This window comes from Vanellus vanellus (assembly GCF_965231255.1).
Source record: "Vanellus vanellus genome assembly, chromosome: Z".
NCBI classification, from domain to species: domain Eukaryota; kingdom Metazoa; phylum Chordata; class Aves; order Charadriiformes; family Charadriidae; genus Vanellus; species Vanellus vanellus.
Genome location: NC_138908.1, coordinates 41,330,362 through 41,352,147, shown reverse-complemented (window position 1 = coordinate 41,352,147; position 21,786 = coordinate 41,330,362). Strand labels below are relative to the sequence as shown.

General features: G+C 36.8%; 1 long non-coding RNA gene across 1 annotated transcript; it reads left to right on the top strand.

Moving 5' to 3' along the window:
* Positions 1 to 3,070: 3,070 nt before the first annotated feature.
* Positions 3,071 to 3,964, top strand: LOC309683511. The gene is made up of 3 exons (XR_014270214.1): positions 3,071 to 3,167; positions 3,732 to 3,826; positions 3,923 to 3,964. It is a non-coding gene; the product is annotated as an uncharacterized lncRNA (long non-coding RNA).
* Positions 3,965 to 21,786: the final 17,822 nt, after the last annotated feature.

Here is a 21,786-nt window from a genome sequence, read left to right as displayed (position 1 = left end):
GTCCCCATCCCTGGAGGTATTTAAGAGATGTGGACACGTAGTGCTGAGGGACATGGTTCCATGGTAACTTAGCAGTACTAGCTTAATGGTTGGACACGATGATCTTAAAGGTCTTTTCTGATTGAAATGATTCTATGATTCTATGATTCTATTTTATGACCACATTGGAGTAAATGCATACCGTGCTGAGGCTGTAGGCAGCGAGCTAATAGCATCCAGACGAGGCATCCAAATCAGTACAGTTTTTATAAATCTGACTGACATTAAAAATATAAATAAACGTACTTTAGCTTCCATGATACTTTGACTTAAGCAGAAACAAATTGGTTTGGTACAGAAGCATAGAAATTTAGCATCATTTCAGATATCTTCTAGTAATCCAAACTTCCTTCCAGTTGCTGCTGCAAAAGGAACGGATCTCTCAAAGTTCCTGTGTTGCATCTGTCATCCTTGTGAATACGCCTCTGATGTCTGATAGACAAAGCATCTAAATGCCTGTGTTTCAGCCCTGAATCACAGCTAGTATGCAATTTCTTTAATATGTTACAAAAGGGAGTGGGAGGGTGAGGTGGGTAGGATGGAGGGGTTGTGTAGGTGAAGGAAGAACATGTAAATCTGGGAAATCCTTTCTTAAGAACTTTTGTAATAATACTGATATCTCATCTGTCGAGACAATGTTTGCCCTGCTTTGCCTTTTCAGGGTTTTGTCCCATAACTCTGGCCATGAACAATGAAATGAATGTTGAGATTTAGCCCCCTTTCAGGATTAGAAGAGCCACACAAAGTAGCGCGTATTAATTACATATAAGTATATACACTTACATATATACGTACATATGTAAGATACATACAGACACGTATCTAGAAATACATATAGATATGCACATAACACAAAATCCTTTACTCCATAAAGTATAAGAGAAAGTCTTGTTATGTCTTTTATTTTCTAATTTAGCTACCCATAATTTAGACTATTTATGTTTAATTTTGGAAAGATCTTTTCACAGAGCAGACTTTAACATGTTAGCACATGGGAATCTGCAGTGTGATAAGCAGTCAAGGTACCTGCTGTAAATGTTAAATATTTTTCAGATATTATGTGGAAAGTCTTTTGATAAGAATTGGTTTGGGATGTTGTCTTACTGACTTACTATAATCACTGAGGGAAAGTGTGGTTCTTTACAAATATATTTGTACATGCGTCAAGCAGAAGAACAGTTCATTGGAGGCAGCTGAATATTTTCATGCTTCCTATTTAGCTTATCTTTTGTATTGCTGTACATTTTTTTTTTGCCTGTACTATGGAACCAGTATCTGTTGATTTTTGGTATGGCACTGTGCTCATTGATTTACTGCAGATTTTAGGATCTTCAGAGAAGAACGCTTTTTTGCCCCAGGCTATGTAGTGATAGTACAGCTATTCCACAGTTTCTGCCAAAGACCACTTTATTTAAAAAGAAAAGTTAGTCACTGAGAGCTGCAGTTTCAAAAGAGCTGAGTTATCAAAATGGTGAGCTTTAGATATTTGTTTGGAAGCTTTACTGGTAGTCTTAAAAATCTAAAAAGAAAACCCAACAAAACCAAGGAGATAATTTGGTTCTTTTGGGGGTAAAAAATACACAAATAAAACTTTGAGACACTTGCAGTCTTTTACAGGAAAACTCTTGAATTACATTAATTTCTTTTTCTAAGTGTGCAAATAGAACTATAATAGAAAAAAACAATATTGATCTGTCAAGGTAGTTAGGCCCCTTTCAAGTCAATCCAGTGTTCGCATGTAGTTTTTCAACCTGAGCTCATTATATTGCCATTTTTCCTATAGGCCAAGATGTCCCATTGTGCACTGTACACTGGTGCCACTTCCTGCTCTTACAGTGGTCCCTGGCACCACAGTTCCTGCTGGCAGAGGGCAGACCATGGGTAGCAAAGGGAGGACAGGAGTAGTGTGAACTTCAGTTCCTCTTGACAACTTAACAACTTAGGAAGTCACAGAACAATGTTAAATAAAGATGGAACCACATCCAAACACTTTTTAAACCAAGTAAACAAGTAATGTTTTTTGAGAGTGCTGAAATAAGACATTTTAAACTGATTTTACCATGGCATTGTAATATAAAAGATGTGTTTATAGACATATTTCTTCACATGTATATTCCTGATCATATGGGCTACATGCATGTTACAAAGCTGAATAGCTTGTAAGGAATATTGTCTTAAAGAAGAAATTAATCTCAAGCTAACATTTCTGGAAGGATGTGATGTATTAAAACCTTCTCTTTAATTCAGTGTGAGTTTTGAATAGAACAGCTACTGAAGCCACATATATTCTTGTTCAAGATATGAGTCCATTTCTGAAATTATCAGAATGGATAACTGTATTTGAATTATTTTTTGAAATGCATGCAACTTGCTGAGATTTGGAATGCCTGATGCACGTGGAAAAGTTACCCTACTGAATCTGAATATGACTTAGCTCTGCTGAGGATTCAATCTCAGCATTATTGAGGATGACTGTGTAATTGGAATTGGAGTGGAGATCTCTAATAGAAACAGAAAAATAGCTTAGCTGCTTGCAGATAAGTAAAAATGGATGAAAGAAAAATTGAAAGTTCATTAAATATGTCTTTTCTGTTTTAAGAGATAAATTTGTGTATTTATTTAGCCAAATAATTAGCTATAAAAGACATGGAGTCTGTGTTTCATTTTTAAGGACCTTCATTTACTGTTTTATTTATTTCCTGTTTTGTCATGCAAACATTTTTTTTAGTTCTTCTCCTGTACAAGGAGTTTAGGACTGAACTGAGGATTAAGACTTGTACCTTTCATTTTCAGTGTCATGTATTGCAAAAATTGCTTAAGGCTAATAATATCCTTTTGAGCACCACAGGGAAAGAAACAATGTATGGATTTAAACTGCCCGGCTGTATGTACTTAATTGCAGTGTTGCAGTCAGGAGTCAAGTTGCCTTTGGCTTCCTATGTAATCAATAGAGAGAAATAGATATTGTGCTTCTACTTCTCCCAGGAACTGCACCATCTGTGAGAAATCTGATCTCTATTGACTGCTTGGAGTGCTTCAGTGTGGCATCTTGAGCTGCTTATGAATCATGCTATGTTTCTGGTTTCCGTGCAGAAAAACATCATCAGTATATACCACACTTCTGAAAGGTAAACTATACAGTGAAACATATGCAAAGGAGGACTAACACGTGCATATATTTGAGTTGGGTCTATGGTCCAGCTGGCATAAAATAGACATGCCAGGAATGCATGTGTCAAATACTATGTTTTGCTTGATCTGAACTTGTGGATTTTATCTTTGGCTGTCCAAATTCCCACTGGTTTCATGAATGTTTATAAAACTTTTCTCACTTATGTTTTTAGGAAATGTGTAGCTTTACTCTTCCAAAATTTGAATTTTGTTTTATTATTACTATCTTATTTTTTTATTAATATCAAGCTAAAATCAATCACACTTTTATGATAAAATGCAACAATTTTTAGTCTTTTAATTGAAGTTTTAAAAATCATAGTCCTGCTGTGTACTACTTTTGATTATAGACATCTTTTTGTACATAATTACAGGTATTAATATAATATGAATAATGCTATCCAAATGTTGTTAATTACCAAGACGATCTGTGTAGATCCCAGTGTGTATGCACATTGTCACTCTCACGTCTGTACATGACACCCATGCACACAGAATCACTTGTTTATGCTGTTTTACAGAGACAACAAGCCTGTGAGATGTTCAGAGGAAAATTCATTTCGCAAGATCCAAGCTCCATGAAATGGATAATATAAAACAACAGATACCATTGTTTGTAAGAAAGTTATGTTTTTATCAAACAGAAAAAGAAAACAACTTTTTCTTACCAAAGTATTATCTGTAATTTCCTTCTTTTAATTTCTATCTTCAGTATAGGCAAATGCCATGTGAGGAGATGAAAGCTTTCAATGAAGTCTCACATGCTGAATTCTATGTATCTTTCTCTGTGAAGAATATTAAATTCCAGAAGAGCAACTCTTTAACAGTATCTTTTTGTCTCTTCATTCTCTTTAACCTCTACAGTGCATTCATAGGTATATTTGGCCCACAGACAGTGCCAGAGCTCAGTGCTAGCATTATCTCAGTAGATATCAGTTTGTTCCCTTGAAAGAGAAGATATAAAAACACAAGTTAATATCTGCTATTGAACCGAGTAAGTGAATTCAAGCCTTGCCAACACTCGTATTTGCCACATCATCAAAGACTTGGTAAGAACTAAGCAGAGATGGAAAATGTTGATGTGTCTTCACAGGACAGGCACAAAGGATAACTAATCTTATTTTACTTTTCAAGTCAGTTACTTAAAATGTTTCAAGTCCCTGTGCAGAGTACTTTTGCTCAGATTTAAAGTGGCCTTAATTCAATTTTGTTTCCAATGATTCCTCAAATAATTGAAGTATGTGGAACTGAAGGATCTTTACTTCCGAAAGTGTTTACACAGGGATTCAATGTGGTTTAACAAAATCACATTAAATCTCATCTTTCTTTGAATGTCCCCATGGAAACCAAATTTGAGGTAGGGCACACTTCGGGTGTCTGATGATTTAAAGTAATCCTTTGAGTTGCTCGTTTTACAATCTGTTCTCTCTTATTTGTGATGCAAAATTGCTTGTTGAAGTTATCTCACAAAATCATTGAAACTTTTAAAGTAGAATAACAAACACAAAATGATAAATAATAAAAATGATAAATAAGGAAGAGTTAATATTCTGTTCTTTCATGAATAATGGCATTTGTACAAAATAGAGCCATTACCAAATATTTGTCTGAATACACAAACCCACAGATTTATTGCATGATTAGGCACTGAATTACTTCTTAAAGTATAAGGATGTCTAGACATGCTCACAGTTACAATAAAAAAGTGGACTTTGGTAGAACTATAACATCTGTCTGTTAAACAAGTTTTTATAACAACTGTTTTTCTTATGTTAAAACAAAGTTAAATGTTTTCCTTTTCTTTTCTTCCATTTCCATTTGATTTTAACTTTATCTTTTAGAATTGATATTAAATGCTGTTGGGCAATTCCAGACCGTTATTTCTGAATCATTTCTTCAGTGGCTGTTTTGATATTAGATAATCTTGCAGCTATCATTACCTGTGGATATTTTCTTTGGATCAGTCACTCATTAATTCAGACAACTGTCTTCTGTTCATGTGGTTCTTCTACATTATCTTAGCTGCAGAAACAGGACAGCTGTAATATAGAGATGATATCAAATTGAAGTGATTTATAGTAAACAGGAAAAATGACAAGTACAAAATAAACAGAAAATTATACACATGTACTGTGAATGACAGAGAGCATATAACCTGATGAAACTCTTGGTTTGGTGGGGTTTTTTGTTTGTGTATTTTGGAATACAGTAGGTAAGAGTTTTTTCTATTTTAAAAATACAAAAGGAAAAAATATTTTTATTTCTTTAAACTACATCATGAAAGACCTGTGCAAATTATCTTGGCATAAAGGCTTGAGCATTTTCATCAATAATAATCCATTAAATATGGAATAGTTTGAACGCGATAAGTCTATACAGAAATGACCAAGAAATTAGTAAAATACTGTTCATTCATTGTGTGAAAAGTTCAGTATTTAATAATACTGTATAGAAATGTTTCTCTATTCACACAGTATCACAGTATCACAGTATGCTAGGGATTGGAAAGGACCTCAAAAGATCATCTAGTCCAATCCCCCTGTCGGAGCAGGAACACCTAGATGAGGTTGCACAGGAAGGCGTCCAGGCGAGTTTTGAATGTCTCCAGAGAAGGAGACTCCACAACCTCCCTGGGCAGCCTGTTCCAGTGCTCTGTCACCCTCACTGAGAAGAAGTTTCTTCTCAAATTTAAGTGGAACCTCTTGTGTTCCAGCTTGAATCCATTACCCCTTGTCCTATCATTGGTTGCTACTGAGAAGAGCCTGGCTCCATCCTCATGACATTCCCCCTTTATATATTTATAAACGCTAATAAGATCACCCCTCAGTCTCCTCTTCTCCAAACTAAAGAGACCCAGCTCCCTCAGTCTTTCCTCATAAGGGAGATGCTCCACTCCCTTAATCATCTTAGTTGCCCTATGCTGGACTCTCTCCAGCAGCTATCTGTCCTTCTTGAACTGAGGGGCCCAGAACTGGACACAATACTCCAGATGCGGTCTCACCAGGGCAGAGTAGAGGGGAAGGAGGACCTCTCTCGATCTGCTAACCAACCCCCTTCTAATACAGCCCAGGATGCCATTGGCCTTCTTGGCCACAAGGGCACAGTGCTGGCTCATGGTCATCCTGTTGTCCACCAGGACCCCCAGGTCCCTTTCCTCTACACTGCTCTCTAACAGGTAGCTCCCCATCCTATACTGGAAACTGGGGTTGTTTCTGCTCAGAAACACAGCTACAATTCGCTAGTGTTGAGTTCTTTACATCAGAGAAGATTGTTTTTGGGTGGTGAAGAGTGGAAAATATACAATATATGGGAATAAAAAGCCATACTGTCTAGAAACAAAATGTTTAACAAGTAGCAGAATAGCTAAACTAGCCAAAACAAAATACTGAAGATACAGCTGTGGCCATGGTGGAAGGGAACTTAAGACACATGCTGAGGCCCTCTGCTGCTGACCTCAAAGGTGATAGAGACCGGCTTTTGAGTGAGGCATCCTAGTTGAGTCTTTCCCAGCATATTACTTTATTGCTGCAGCTCAGAGTTATGTTTTTAAGCATTGCCTTGAGAGGAAGTAATTTCCCTGTGAAGGCAACACCCACTTTCCCAGCCCCCCGTCTTTTCCTTCTTGATGGCGGAAACCATGTCACTGGACTGCAAAGACCACAAGAATCACAGAAACAGTCATAAATATAACCAAGTTATTCTAGCGGCTTTTTATAGTTCTTGTACTGCCTACTGAGAAGTGAAATGTCTTGGTGCAGTTATTCAGCTTATGAAGTGCTAGATGCTACAGAAACCATTTAATGAGAAAAGTGGAAATGGCACTGGGAGCAACCACTCTCCTAATTTTGAAAATACAGCTTACTTTTGAACTGTAAAGAAACTTTTGCAGATAGCAGTAGGATCACTCAATGCAAGGATACAGCAGGTAAAAAAATCAGATAATTGGATATTTATGTGGTGAAGAATAAATAATGTAAGAAAATCAACCAGCAATAGATCTTAAAAATATGGGAAAGTTAGATGAATATGCACACAGAATGAGAAATATTCAGGGGAAGTGTATATGCAATGAAGAGGTCAAGGAGTTTTTAAGTTGATTTATTTATTTTTTGCTGAGATTCTACTAGAAAGCTCATTAAAGGCAGATTCCTAAGAGCAAAGTCACAACCCGCAGCAAATGTTTAATTCAGCTAGGTGAATTTCAGATCATGTTGTTATTAAGATCAAGGTACAGTGATAAATGGGAATTTTCATTTTTTTAACCAGCATCTCTGCCAGCATATATTATGAAAATAGTGATGGATGATCTGTAAGTGGTTCAGGGGTCTGCTTGTAACAAACAGATGCATAAGGAAATACAGTAGTCATGATTTCACTAAGGAAAGCTTGTTCTATATGGAAGTTTGTTTCAGAATAACTATACTTTCAAAATGTAATTTTTGTTAGAAGTGGTCACTCCACAAGATGCACAAGTGCATAGTGCTTTTCACTTTCATACCCACCCTGTGGGGTTGTAGAGCCAGAGCATTATCACTAAGAGTTGTGGGTGTAGTGTGGTGTGTACTGACTCTTCACGTGGTGTAACATGACAACCAAGCTGAAGTGAGCAATACAAAACAGAGACATACCACTGTAGATGTCTGTCTACGCACTCACTGTGTGAAAGAGCCTTTTGTCTATTTGTAAACCTACTTGGATGCAGTTTTCTTTCAGTTATACATCTGCAAATGATGACTGACTTGCGTGCTGAAGAATGGGGTTTGGGTTTCAGGATAGAAAAAGAGATAACTTCTATATGTGCTGCTGGCTCTTCAGAGTTGATGGACTAGGTGAGAAGATAGACAGAGAGGCAAGGAGGGACCGCATGCCAGAGTAAATATGGAAAAAATAAAAGTCAAAGAAATTAAGACAAAACAGCCTCAGTGTAACTGACTGTCAGTGAGGCAGCAATGGTATATGGTTCAAAAATAGTCACGCTAAGGGGATGTCTGTGTGGCATAGCTCAACCCAGTTTCTCATGACTAATTAATCCCAGGTGGATTTCTGCACTAATGTAACCATTTTACTTGTAGTAAGATGAACTAGCTTAGATACTTCTACACACTCTCCAGTTCAATTATGCTGAGTTGCATCTGGATTTCTCTGTTTCTGTTGGAACAAAACCCCACATGTATATTGCTAAACTGACTTTCATTATAAACCCATGAACTAAAATCTGTGGAAATATTGTTGGTTGTGTTTTATAAAATAACATTCAAAGAAAACCCCAAAGTTTAGATGACAATTTAAATTATTTCAGAAATTCGAACAAAATGTATTTAAGGAGGTTCTGTAAATATAGTTCTTTCCCCTGTTTCTGAGCTAACACTGTACACAGAAGAATCATCAATAGCTAGAAAAGTGAAGTTTTCCACATGTTAAGGTTGTAGTTCATACTCAAAGAAACATGTTATCGTAACAACAATTAGCAGACACGATAGGTAACGGTCAGATGTGTTAATTGGTATTTTTCTTTCATCTTTATCAGTAATATTGATAGTCATCAGTATTCAGTATAGCGGTGTCTCTTTTCCATTGTATTTAAAGTACAAACTTTCTCTGCCATATTTACAATCAAACTGCCTTAGAAAGTTTTTCAAAGAATCATATAGTAAGCTAATGGTTCCTTTGTTTTTGGTTGTTTCCTCCCCAGGTTTTCTATCATACCTATTTTCTTGTACACAGGCAAATCCGTTGTCTGTAAACATTTTAGTTTTGTAAAACTACATGTTTGCTTCTATATAAGCAATATGTAACACAAATAATTGACCATTAAGCTGCTTAAATATCAATTATTTCTATGATTCACACTTGAAAGTAAGTGATGACAATGTATCTGTTCTCAGCCATAATCCAGATTTTGTCTGTCTATAGCACAAAATGGGGTGATGCATGCACTACAGATGCAGATCTTCAGATTAACTCTAAGCTTCTACTGTGGAGATGAAACCCATCTCTAAGCTGTCTCAGATATGCAGGATATTATGCACACCATTACAATACAATCCTTCTGCTTACCTTCTTTGGGTACTTTGATCAGTGACACAACAGTTATTGAAACATTCAAGAGCTAAACTGTCAGTACTAATCACATGCTGAAACTTCTTTTAAGTGAATGAAACAGCAGTTCATATCCAGAAAACTATTTTTCTTACCTGTTGTTTCAAGCTGATGTAAAATCTGCATGACACTTGTTCATTTATTTATAATCAGTAAATTAATTTTGTAACCCTGAATATAAGAGATTTCTTAGTGAGAATCTTCATTCTGGAGCAGGCAGTCACATCTATCAGACAGAAGTATTGACTTTCAAAACTGTCTGACCACCAAAATCTCTATATTTTCATCTGTTCTTGTCAACTAAGATTAAATGTTTGTATTCAAACTGGCATTAGCCACCTGCAAATCTGGGAGACTCATCAATGTCACATAGAAAGGTAACTTGAAGGCACGACTGCTTGTTCCAAGGAAGGCAGCTGTAGAGGGAGAAAGTAGAAAAGCCATTGCAACGAATTAATGTTCTAGCCTCACCAATTAAAAGGTGCCTTTGGCAGTATATCTTTTCTATGTCTGCTGTACAGTCAACTGAGGGATACTGCCTTTACTCAGACTGACATTTAGCCTCAGTTTCTACAGCTGTGGTGTTGATGTTCTTGCTCAGGAAACAAAGCAGAAAAGGTCCTGGCTGGGTTTTCCAAAAGTAGTCCACAGCTGATGAGTGTATCACTTTCCCTGACCATGCCTTTCAAGCATTCAGAGCACACACAAATGACCAGAAAAGATAAAAATGTTTCAATTTTGTTCACTAGAAAAAGCAGAATAACAGCTAAATGTACCTTCTCTGATGTCAAGAATCAGCTTAGTTTAAAGAAAGATAGAATCATAGAATCATCAAATTGTCTATGTTGGAAGACACCTTTGGGATCATCGAGTCCAACCATCTACCCTACTCTACAAAGTTGTCCCCTACACCATATCCCCCAACACCACATCTAAACGTCTCTTAAACACGTCCAGGGATGGTGACTCAACCACCTCCCTGGGCAGTCTATTCCAATGCCCGACCACTCTTTCTGTGAAAAATTCTTTCCTAATGTTCAGTCTAAATCTACCCTGTTGGAGCTTGAAGCCATTCCCTCTTGTTCTGTCATTAATTACCTGTGAGAAGAGACCAGCACCAGCACCAACCTCTCTACAGTGTCCTTTCAAATAGTTGTAGAGAGTGATGAGGTCTCCTCTCAGCCTCCTCCTCCTCCAACTAAACAGTCCCAGGTCCTTCAACCGCTCTTCATATGATTTGTTTGCTAGGCCCTTCTCCAGCTTTGTTGCCCTCCTCTGCACTCGCTCCAGCACCTCGATATCTCTCTTGTATTGAGGTGCCCAAAACTGAACACAATACTTGAGGTGTGGCCTCACCAGTGCTGCGTACAGGGGCACAATCACCTCCCTACTTCTGCTGGCCACATTATTTCTAATACAAGCCAGGATGCCGTTGGCTTTCTTGGCCAGCTGGGCACACTGCCGGCTCGTATTCAGCCACTTGTCAATTAGAACCCCCAGGTCTCTTTCTGCCAGGCAGCTTTCCAGCCACACCTCCCCATGTAGCCCTGCATGGGGTTATTGTGGCCCAAGTGCAGGACCTGGCACTTGTCCTTGTTGAAACTCATATCATTGATGTTGGCCCAATGATCCAATCTATCTAAGTCTTTCTGTAGAGCTTCCCTATCCTCCTGGGAATCAACACTCCTGCTTAACTTGGTGTCATCTGCGAACTTGCTGATGATACACCCTATGTCCTTATCGAGGTCATCAATAAAGACGTTAAACAGAAATGGTCCCAACACTGAGCCCCGAGGCACACCACTTGTGACCAGCCACCAGCTGGATTTAAATCCATTGAGCACCACTCTTTGGGACCTTCCAGTCAGCCAGTGGATCGTATGCTCATCCAGGCCGTGCAAAGCCAGTTTTTCCACGAGAATTGTATGGGGGACAGTATCGAATGCTTTTCTAAAGTCCAGGTATACAATATCAACAGCCTTTCCCTCATCCAATATTCTGGTTATCTTGTCATAGGAGGAGATCAGGTTCGTCTGGCAGGACCTGCCTTCCATAAACTCATGCTGACTAGGCCTGATCCCCTGGTTGCCCATTATGTGGGTTTTGATGGCACTCAAGATGACCTGCTCCATGACCTTCCCTGGTATCGAGGTTAGACTGACAGGTCTATAGATACCTGGATCCTCCTTTTTGCATTTCTTATAGATGGGTGTTACATTTGCCACCCTCCAGTCCATTGGGACCTCCCCAGTTAGGCATGACTTCCTGTAAATGATGGAAAGTGGTTTAGCAAGCACGTCTGCCAACTCTTTCAGCACTCTTGTGTGTAGCCCGTCCAGTACCATAGACTTGTGTGCATCCAAGTATGTAGCCAGCATCTAGCTACATCCAAGATGTAGCCAGCATTTACTGTTTTTATAATTAAAGCATCTTTTATCACACCTTCATTTGTTGTTTTACAATGGAAATTCTTGCACTCAAGTCTAATCTTCCAGGTAACAGAAAGATTAATACTTGTACTATTTCCATGTTGATCTAGATTAGACCCAACGTCGTGGAAATGAAGCAAAAAGGGCAAAAAGTTATAACCCAGTGCTCAAAACAGATGAAAAAGTATTTAAAGGTAACCAGTTGAATAGCATCTAATCAATTATAGAAATGATAGCTATATACATTTGTTTATAAAAATCATATTTATTTCAATTTATCTGCATTCCTGCACAACCACAACAAAATCTTCAGGAAACAGTTTAGTAGTAGGTATGTACTGGTATTATGCCATTGGTATAATCAAATGTTCACTCTTAGTACCATTTATTTTGACAGTGTTCTAAAAAACGTGTCTCAGTCTTGACACAAGAAAATCTTTCAAAATCAGTAACTTGGCAAGGCTTCAGCCGGAGGACCTTAATTTTCTGTACTGTGTAAGTTGTTCACAGAAGCTAGCTGCTGATGAAGTCTCATAGCACGATGACTTGTATCCATTAAGATTTAACAAGGGAGGCACAGGTGCTGTGGGTTTAGACCTAGAGTTCAGAGTAATGATGCTTGCGTATCCAAGAAACTCCTGGTTGGTGAGCTACAACACAGAAAGAAGTGTGGTTGCCTGGGAAAGTCTTTCAAGAACACTTTACAAGCATGCTTGATTGATTGCAATTTGTCTCCCAATATCTACCTGCAAATAGGATAGGAGAGCTGAGTCGTGAAACTTTACAAGCTCTTGGAACAAAAAGAAAATGGGGATGGGGACGTGTACAAGATGAAAGAGTCAGTGTTAAGGAATTTTGTGGTTTGCATCATGAAAGCCTATAAAGTTGTTCCCACTTGTACTGTAAAAAACTAATGGCCTTTCGTCTTTCTCTGGTCATGTTTCTGGGGTTAGTATTTCACCCTACCATCACAGTTCATGCTGAAAGATAACAGCTGAAGGAAGAAGAAACAGTGAGGTTGATTACATCTGCTCAGAAATATCCAGAGAGTAAGGGATCTTCTGCAAGCTAGAAAGAGAGAAGAAAACAGCTGAAAAGAACTTGAACAGCTTGGAGATGAAAACAAGGGAGAAAACACATTACAGCTCTCCACATCTTGGCAGAGCAACCCTTAGGGTTGGGCAGGCCTAAGTGGTTTGGCTCCCAGCATAGCAGCCTCCTTTAGGCCCCTATGGAGGTGATGAAAGGGACTGGCCACCTCCCTCCTTCACGTGCATCTTCAGGTGAGGCAAGGGTGGGGAGAGTTTATTTGCTATGGAGTTTCTGTCTCTGACAGTGGCTGGCAAGACCTGATTCTCATCCATAAGTGGTGAAAGTTAGCAGCCATCCTTCAAAGAGAGGTGGTGCACAGCTATGAAATTAAGGTAAGTTTTTAAGTTTTTCTTGAGGCCCGTTGGCCAAAGCAGCCTCCCTGCTTTGAAACTAACTTTTATATAGCCCTCTGTCTGCATTTAATGATAGTGACAAACTTCAACTCAATCTATTAGAAAGTTCAGGTTGTTGCTACCCAAGGAAAGAAAAAAAGATAGGAGAAAAAGAAGAAAAGGAAATACATGGCTTACTGTCAAAAAGCTAAGTATACCACACTCTATTTAAATGCACTACTGTGAAAGTAACATCATTTCACTAAATGTATTTGTAACTTGTCAGTAATATTGAAAATTAAGCACTCATTGTTAACGACCAAAAGAAAAACATTAGCACTTTTTGTGCTAATACCCATGTGGGAAGTGTTTCATTAATTGAAATTTGGGGTAGTATTGGCAACAAAGCTTTTTTGTAAAGATCGTTTATAATTTTTGTGTATTTTTGTAATTTTACTTCAAAGCTTATTAAAAAATGTTGCATAGGAAATACTAGGCTCCAGTTATCTTTCACTATTTTGAACAACTAGAAAAGGAATTTTTAAAGAAAGCTGTTTTAACCCATTGAGAGTTTTTCCTCACTATAAAGCAAACAGTAAAACTGACAGTATCCTAAAGCCTTATGCTTTCAGTCATTAATAAGCAAAGAAAGCTTTTGTATCTACTTTTTCTATGTCCTCAGCCATGACCTTTGTCATTGTATGAAGCTTGGCTTGAATTTATGTGCACGTGCTGCAAACACACTTTTGTAAGAAGTGGTATTAAAAGATACCATTCCTTTAAAAGCAAGATAATGTTATGAAATGTGATTGTTAGGAAATACCATATAAAATGCCTGTGAACAGCAATAATTTTATCATTACTGTCATTCTGCAGAAGCTAATACTCATTATGTCATCACGGATTTATTTATACGTGAAGTGGAGAACATAGGTAATTTATTTAGCAGTTTAAAAATTATTATGTTGAAAGCATTTTTTTAAGTTGGCCAACAGATAGCAAATATGCATCTAAACCCCAGAACACTGTATTCATAAATTTTTTCTGTTTATTATCATCATGCCAAGAAATCAAGGATCTGTTTTATGTACAAGAACTGACTGAGGATGATGAACTAGAAGGCAAATCCAAGCCTGAAAATGTCTGGGCGTTACTACAGTCCTGGTTATGATTGTCAGCCATGTCTGGAAGTAAAAGAACAACACAAAAAAGGCACTTCTGTAACTCTGACAGGTCCAGACGACCTCATGTGGTGCTTTATCAGTTATTTCTATACATCCATGTCCACAGCTAGGCTCAATGAAACCAGTCTGAGCAACCCAAGTTGTGGTCGTGCTGATATTCATGAGCTAGATCCAATCTGTGTCTAGTTCTTCTTGTATGAACAAAATCTAAATTTAATTTCAGATGTGTGTACTGGGAAAAAAAAAAGGACAATATCGGTCAAATTCAAAAGTGGGAACCTCAGCAAATCAAGAGCTTTGCTTTTTTTGTAGGCATTGTTGCAAGGATGGGAAGCATCCTGAAGTAGGTTATTAAGACAGCTTTGTGGAGCTCTTTAAGAGTCATCTTTCATGGATGAATGATGGGGAAGTGAAAAGGACAGAGGTCCTTGTTTAAGAATGAGTAAATGGCCAGAGGAATCCTAGTTACTTGGAAATAAATCTTGATAATTAGCTTGGAAATAGCCTGTGAAGTGCATATCAGCAGCTTATGATGAATGAGATAGAGAAAAGACAACGAGGAATACTTGCAAAAAGAAAAGAGACCTGAAAAACTGCTGAACTTGTAAAAGAATAGATGTAGTAAGGCTTTTTGTGCTGGTGCTTACTGGTAGAAAATTAGTCTCTCTGTACCACAACTTTATATTCTCTGATTCTGACAAGTGCAATTTTGTTTTCCTTTTTTATTGCTTTTTATTGCCCTTTTTAAAAGGCAGTGGACAACAGCCATGAATTAATTGACTGTTATCTTTTATTTTGTTGTTCATAAACAATCACCAGCAAACTGTTTCTGAACCCCAAAGTCTCCACAGTTGGATTCCGTCCTCTTTAGCGTCCTAGACGTATTGCATATTTGAGGATGTTTGCCGTTTTCAAAGTAAAAAACCAAGATATGTGAGAGAGAAACACATATAGCACCAAAACACACACTCTACTCCTTATCAGGGTTCCTATCTAACAGACAGAACTGGCTTTGACAAGGGATCCTTTGGTTTATATAGCATTAGTGAATGTTTCTGATAAAATACCTCTATTCATGCAATGAAAATACATTACAAGTATTATGGTTAGGGCAAACAAGACTCTAGTGAACAGTTTTTCCATTCTACTTGGGACTGTCTGTATACTTTTTAAGGTCTGCAGGATAAAAAATAATTATTTAAGTAAATATATCAAGATACTGATATTTTATAGCTGTCTTGGAATATACTTATGAACAAATTATGATTCAAAACCTACAGAAACATTAAGAGGCAGGAAAAAGAATTAAAAAAGGAAATTGGTTTATCAATACAAGGTAGTGGTAGAACTGGGAAAGGATCCACATTTCATTCCTTGTCCAATGCTCATATCACCTGAATTCATTACTTCAGTAGGTTAATTGCACAAATGACCGTGAGAGTCTCTGAATCTTAAATACTGTAGAGTCCTTCATTTGCCTAGGAAGTCAATTTTGTTTCTTGGAGCCAAGTTGGCATTTCAGCTGCCTTTCAGTGAAAACACAGTTCTATCTTGAATATAGAAATGGTTTACAGCTAAGATGAATTCTTGCTAAATCATACAGCTATCCTTCAAGTGTCAGAGAAACTTTTAGTTTTCTGCAATGTAAGAAGTATTGTGCAACTGAATCAGTACAGCTCCATTTTTCACTTACTCATATGATGTATTTAAGAAGGCAGAGAGTCTACATGCATTTTACGGACTTACATGTTTTCCTGTCTCTATGTTCCAGTAAAGCTAGAGAATGTTTAATCCAGAAACTGAGGTCAGAGATGCGTGTTTCAAGTTCACTTGCCTAATGCTTCCATGGAAATATATTCTATGGTGTAAGTCAGTAATGGAAGTTGTATAGAAATTAAGGGAGAATATAAGAAAACTTAGGTACAAAGTAATGAACCAAGAAAAAAAACCTAAAAAATTAAGTAAGCCATTAACTATGCAATTGCATTCATGTTAATATAATTGTGAAGAATATTCTAGGAATTCAATTACCTTTTAATACAATAGCCTGTACCAATTTAATTAGATCATTTAGCCTACAGACATCCACTATTAAAAATTCTGACCTTAATAATTCTTTCTTGCTAATATTAATTGGACTAGTACACATTTAAGCTTGTGCAAAACTGAAATGTAAAGCTAGTCATTTTTTTTGACCCCAATGACCAAAGTTTAAAACATAAACAAAAATGATCACTTATTTGAGTGATTGCGTGACCTGTATATTTTGTAATTCTGCTGAAGTATATGTGCTTTTATTTTCCACAGCACTTCATTGGCTTGTATGACACGAGACATGGTGTAAATTTAATTGTAGATTTTAGTATCTTCCTTAAATTGATATATGAAAAAACAGTATAGTACAATGATGTCCTTACAAGTATTTAAAAAAAAAAAGAAATCAAAAAAGATGTTGCAAAAAACTCCCAAACATCTTTATTAAATTCCAGTTATTACACAAGAATATACGTCTATATTATGCTGAGCATCTCTGAAGTTGTACTAAACACTTTAAATTGCATTTACTTCCTTACAATGAAAATATTTGATGTCACCTGTGATGTATTCAGCAGTGGTAAGGTAGGGCTTTAAATGCTCAGCAAGCTCAAAGTTCATTTAAAGCCTTTTCCATCACTTGTCCTTATGAATTGACATTGGCAGGACAGAACAAAGAGTTGTGAACTTCGTATATTCACAGCTCCACTCCTCAGCCATTCTCAGAAGTGCACTTGAAACAATGCGCCGTTGCTGACCTTGACTCTGTTCTTCCCTAAGATGCATGCTACATGTAACTTAAGTAATCCTAGAAGTAAAATATCCCAAGAGTACAAAAACTGGAGCAATAACCAAAGCAGCACATGCTCTCAGTCATGCAACAAGTCAGCAAGTTTCTCCATGTACTTTTGAAGGTTTCTGTCCTCCGCATGAGTTCATTTGGTGGTTGCAATATTTAAGTTAAACTTGTTGGATAACTTAAATCCTACAGCTTGAAGCAACACACTTTACCCTAGCTGGATAAATCACATTTATATAGATGGACTGTCTTGGTTTTTACCTTAGCTTGACTGAAAATTTGCACCATTCAGATTGTAACTGAACTGGGCATCCACACTGAAATACTAAGAATATATGTATATAAAAAAAAATAATCTCATAAACGGAACGTATCTTGTCTTCATCTTTTTTTGACTTAGGTTGTCAGAGTTCTTTAGATATTCAGGTATCACACTTCCATTGAAACCAATATATCTCTAGGAAGCTGGACCATCGTTAATCCTCCAATGCAGAAGCTGATGGCATAAACAATATTTCATGACACTAATGCACCATATAAGTTGCCTTTACTCACTTAAGTAAATGTTAACTTCAGTTTGAGAACCAGAGAAAATTACAAATGTTATTTAATGTTCAGTGGCCCCAGCAAATAATATGAAAAAATATTAGTCTCATTGTAGGTACAATCATGATGTGTTCTTACTCTTTCTGAACTATATGTACACTCCCACTTCACCCCCCTGTTATATCAGTCATTTTACCACTATACTCCTTAAGCTGGCTTTAGCAATCTCCAGCTTTAAAACCTAGCATCCCACAACTTCCAGGTCACAATTTTTTAATATAATCAGAGCATTATAAATGGTTCTTGTTTTATGCACAACAAATCTTTTTAATCACCCCATACATCAGTGAAGCCTACCTAGCCCGAATGGTACACATATCAGAGCCAGAGAACTGCTGTCACAGCAGATGTTAAGATATAGCTCTCGGATCCCCATTTTTCTCTGCTTGTTTATGAAGATACCATCCTTCAAAAAAGAAAAAGCTTTCTTTCTCTTCCACTGTTTGATTACTCCCTGGATGAAGGAACTTGAAATCACAGCTTTTGCTGTATTTTCCTGCATTCGATCACCTCCTTCTGCAAGGAACAAGTAAAACATTTGCATAGAAGCGTGTTAGAAGTTTCTGTTTTCTTTAATTATTCCAATATTTTTCTATAGGTGTTAAAAGATCTTCTTTTAAGATATGAAATTTCATTGCAAGAAACTTGCAGGCTATATTTGGGCGGGGGGGGGGGGAAGTTTGGGGAAATTTCAGTTACCAAATCCCACATATTAAAAATACTCTTATCTGAGAGAGGGATCAGTGCAGGAAAACTGGAGGGCTGCAAGGATTGTGGATATGTAGCTTGTATCAGAATTTGATTACAAACATTTTAAATGAGGTAGGGAAATCAACACAGAAATCACTGCAGAATAAAATTAAGATATTAAGATCCTTTAATAATGTAATTCTTATTTAGTTATTGAGAAGAAATGTTTTTAAAGTGATTATGAACTTGTATGACCTACCGCAGAAGGGAGAGAGGAAAACCCCATGAAATTAATAGCTCATATTTACAGGTTATACAGGAACTTTTTAGATTCTTTTTAACAAATGTATCTGTCCTGCCTGCTAACTTTCCTTCAGTTAACCTGTGTTTTTTCTCCTACTTAGTATATGAAGGTGGTAACATAAATACTTACAGCATAATTGCCCACCTGAATTTTGTTATGACCAATACAATGTGATAACTTGAATAAAACCCCCAAATTTTGTATAAAGTACTTTGAAGTAAATGCAGTGGTCTTGTGTCTACAAATTGCTGTACAAGATTCGTTTCTAAAAAAATGTAGTCATAGATGACCAAGGGAGCAGAAGAAATATATGTTAGTGCTTAAAAAAAAAGAAACTGCCGGAAGCTGAGAGTTGCTCACTTTAATCCACAGATACTTCTGGTCTTCACAAATTTGATGTCGACCATGTAAACTAGTGCCAGACAGTTCCTTCAGCTTTGACATTGGTCTGTCAAAAGTCTGAAATGGTATGGATGTTTTGAGATCTTTTAAGGGATCATTTAACAAGCCTTCATTGCCCTTTTATCTAACATTCTTAGCAATTCTGTATCTTGGAGGGTGATGCAGTTAAGGATACTATGTCCTTATATCTTTTATGTGTATGCTAGGAAGGATAGTAATGTAAATTACTAAATTTAATTCCTTTAATCTTTTCATTTATTAATAATGGGAATTATGCTGCCTTCAGTCACATTTAAAGAAGGAACAGTTTTGTAATGAAAAAGCAACAGATGACATGAATTCACAGAAAAATATGTATTTTGAGGTTTGCATCATAGACCTGCAAAAAAAGTAGTGAATTAATTAGGATTTATTAATGAACTTTTTTGAAAGCCTAACAAATACTTGTGTCAGTCTTCTAAAATAAATAAAAAATCACTACTGAAAAAGTAACAACTATTTAAATAAAGGACAGCTTGTATGTAAGTGATAAAAAGAAGTGATTTTTAAGTCTATGTTTCATCCTTTTTCCATATATACATTTAAATTATTGACACTTCCTTGAACATAATGAAAAAGAGCTATAAATTCCCCCATATTTGTTTCTGGAGAAGTCATGCCTAACAAGTGAGTTACTGAGAAAGAGAAGCACTGAAATAAGTGTTTTATCTTGCAAGAAAAGTAATGGAGAGAGCAACTTTATCATAGTACTGTTTTTTTAGTGCAGCAACTGATGGATTTTGAACAAATTTATTTTTATATTGAATGCTAGCAGTAGGAAGTTGGAAGCTCTGCGCCTGAGAAATACTACTTTCCTCAAGCGTTATTCTAGGGGTGGACCTTTGTAAGTTGTCATTTAAGCCTTCTGTCTATAATCTGTCTGTCGTGCAGCAGACATGGAAGTAAGCATCGGATGTGTAAATGATTTTCTAAAAGCAAAGAGCTGGTTTGATTGATCTGTGAGTCAAAGCACTGACAATCATAAGATCTATTGATTATTATTTCTTTTTAAAGTACATTTGCTTTGTTGGTAACAATAAAATTTTCAGATACTGAGCAGCTTCTTTGCTTTAGCTATTAAACAGAAAGTGGCCATCTTGTATGTACTTCGTGGTGCATAGCTGACTCGGATTGCTCCAAAATCATGGTCAGAACAGGTAGAGGCAGTCTTATGGATCTAGAACTGCAGAGACTCCTAACAAACTCAAGAAATCCTAGCTGTTCTGAGTCTTGCAATTTTATTGCTGTATTACACAGTCCTTGATTTCTTTCTGTCAGGTCCAGACAACCTGCATTTATATAAGGAGCTGATTTGTATCAAAAATAGAGTTGCCACTGCCTTAGTACTGTGGCAGAAACTCATGAAAGAGATTTTGAGTGACTTGTTAAAGCAAAAAAAAAAAGAAGGCGATCTAAAAAGAATTTTTTTAGTTTATTTCAAAATTTCATGTAATTTTAAGCCTGTCACGTTTGTGGTAATGCAACTTAACATTTTAAAAATGTGGTTGTGAAGAAACCTCTGTCTTCCTTCTTGACTCAAACTGCAAAGCTGTCTCTGGGAGCATGAATTGGATTCTGCGTGGATTAAACTACACAATAAACTCCAAGAACAATAGTTTTACTAACAGGAGATGATTCGATATACCTACAGGAACAGGTACTTAAACTACTTTTGCTTGTCTTTCACAAGAAACAACATATGGGCAAAACACTAATGTCCAGAGAACCAGAAATAAACTTCTTTTTACACTTACTCATCTTGTAAATAAAAATAATTAACCCTGATCTGTTTACAGACAGTGATTAAAGACATAATTTTGTAATTTCTACTGTTCTGTCAGTAGAAGAGGGAGAGGGGGAGGAAGGGAAAGAGAACACTTCTGAGTTAGAATTGAAGAACTTTCCCATACAAAATAGTAATGTAGATTTCTCTGAAAGATTAAAAAAAAAATCATTAAAAAGCAGCATGTTAGTAGCTGAAATGCCTCATTTACAATAGCCCTCTTTAGCCAGAACTAAAAGCACATTATTTTCCAAACACTATGAAATTCTTCAAGAAGGTTAGTAAGGCAAACTTTTTCCTGTTCCTATTGCATATGCAACTATAGCGCAAACAGTAATCAATGAGCCATGAAGGTAATTTTTTCTAGTAGCTTTACATTTAATAGCATGCAGATGCAATGATAAATTGAAATAAGCTACAAAATCTATAATGCTACTAAGGCAACTGTAAAATGAAATCTTTGCTTCTGTGAAAAACAGAAACACAGAAGCTTCTCCTGTTTCTTAACCTTACCTACAACAGGGTTTTTCTCTGTACGCTTACAGATGAGATAAAATGTTATGTTCTTGAAAGTGACATGAGGCAAGTCACAACAGAGAACTGCTCGACCACTACAACAGAAGAAAACTTTGTAATGCTGAAGGATGGACAGATTTGTCAGTCTGAGCTAAAAATTGCTAGGGCTAATTGAAAATCTTTCCAAAGGCTGTGGTAAATTCAGTGCCCTTTTTTTTTCTCCTCCCCCCCCCCCCCCCCCCCAGCTCCCCCAAGGAAAATGAAGAA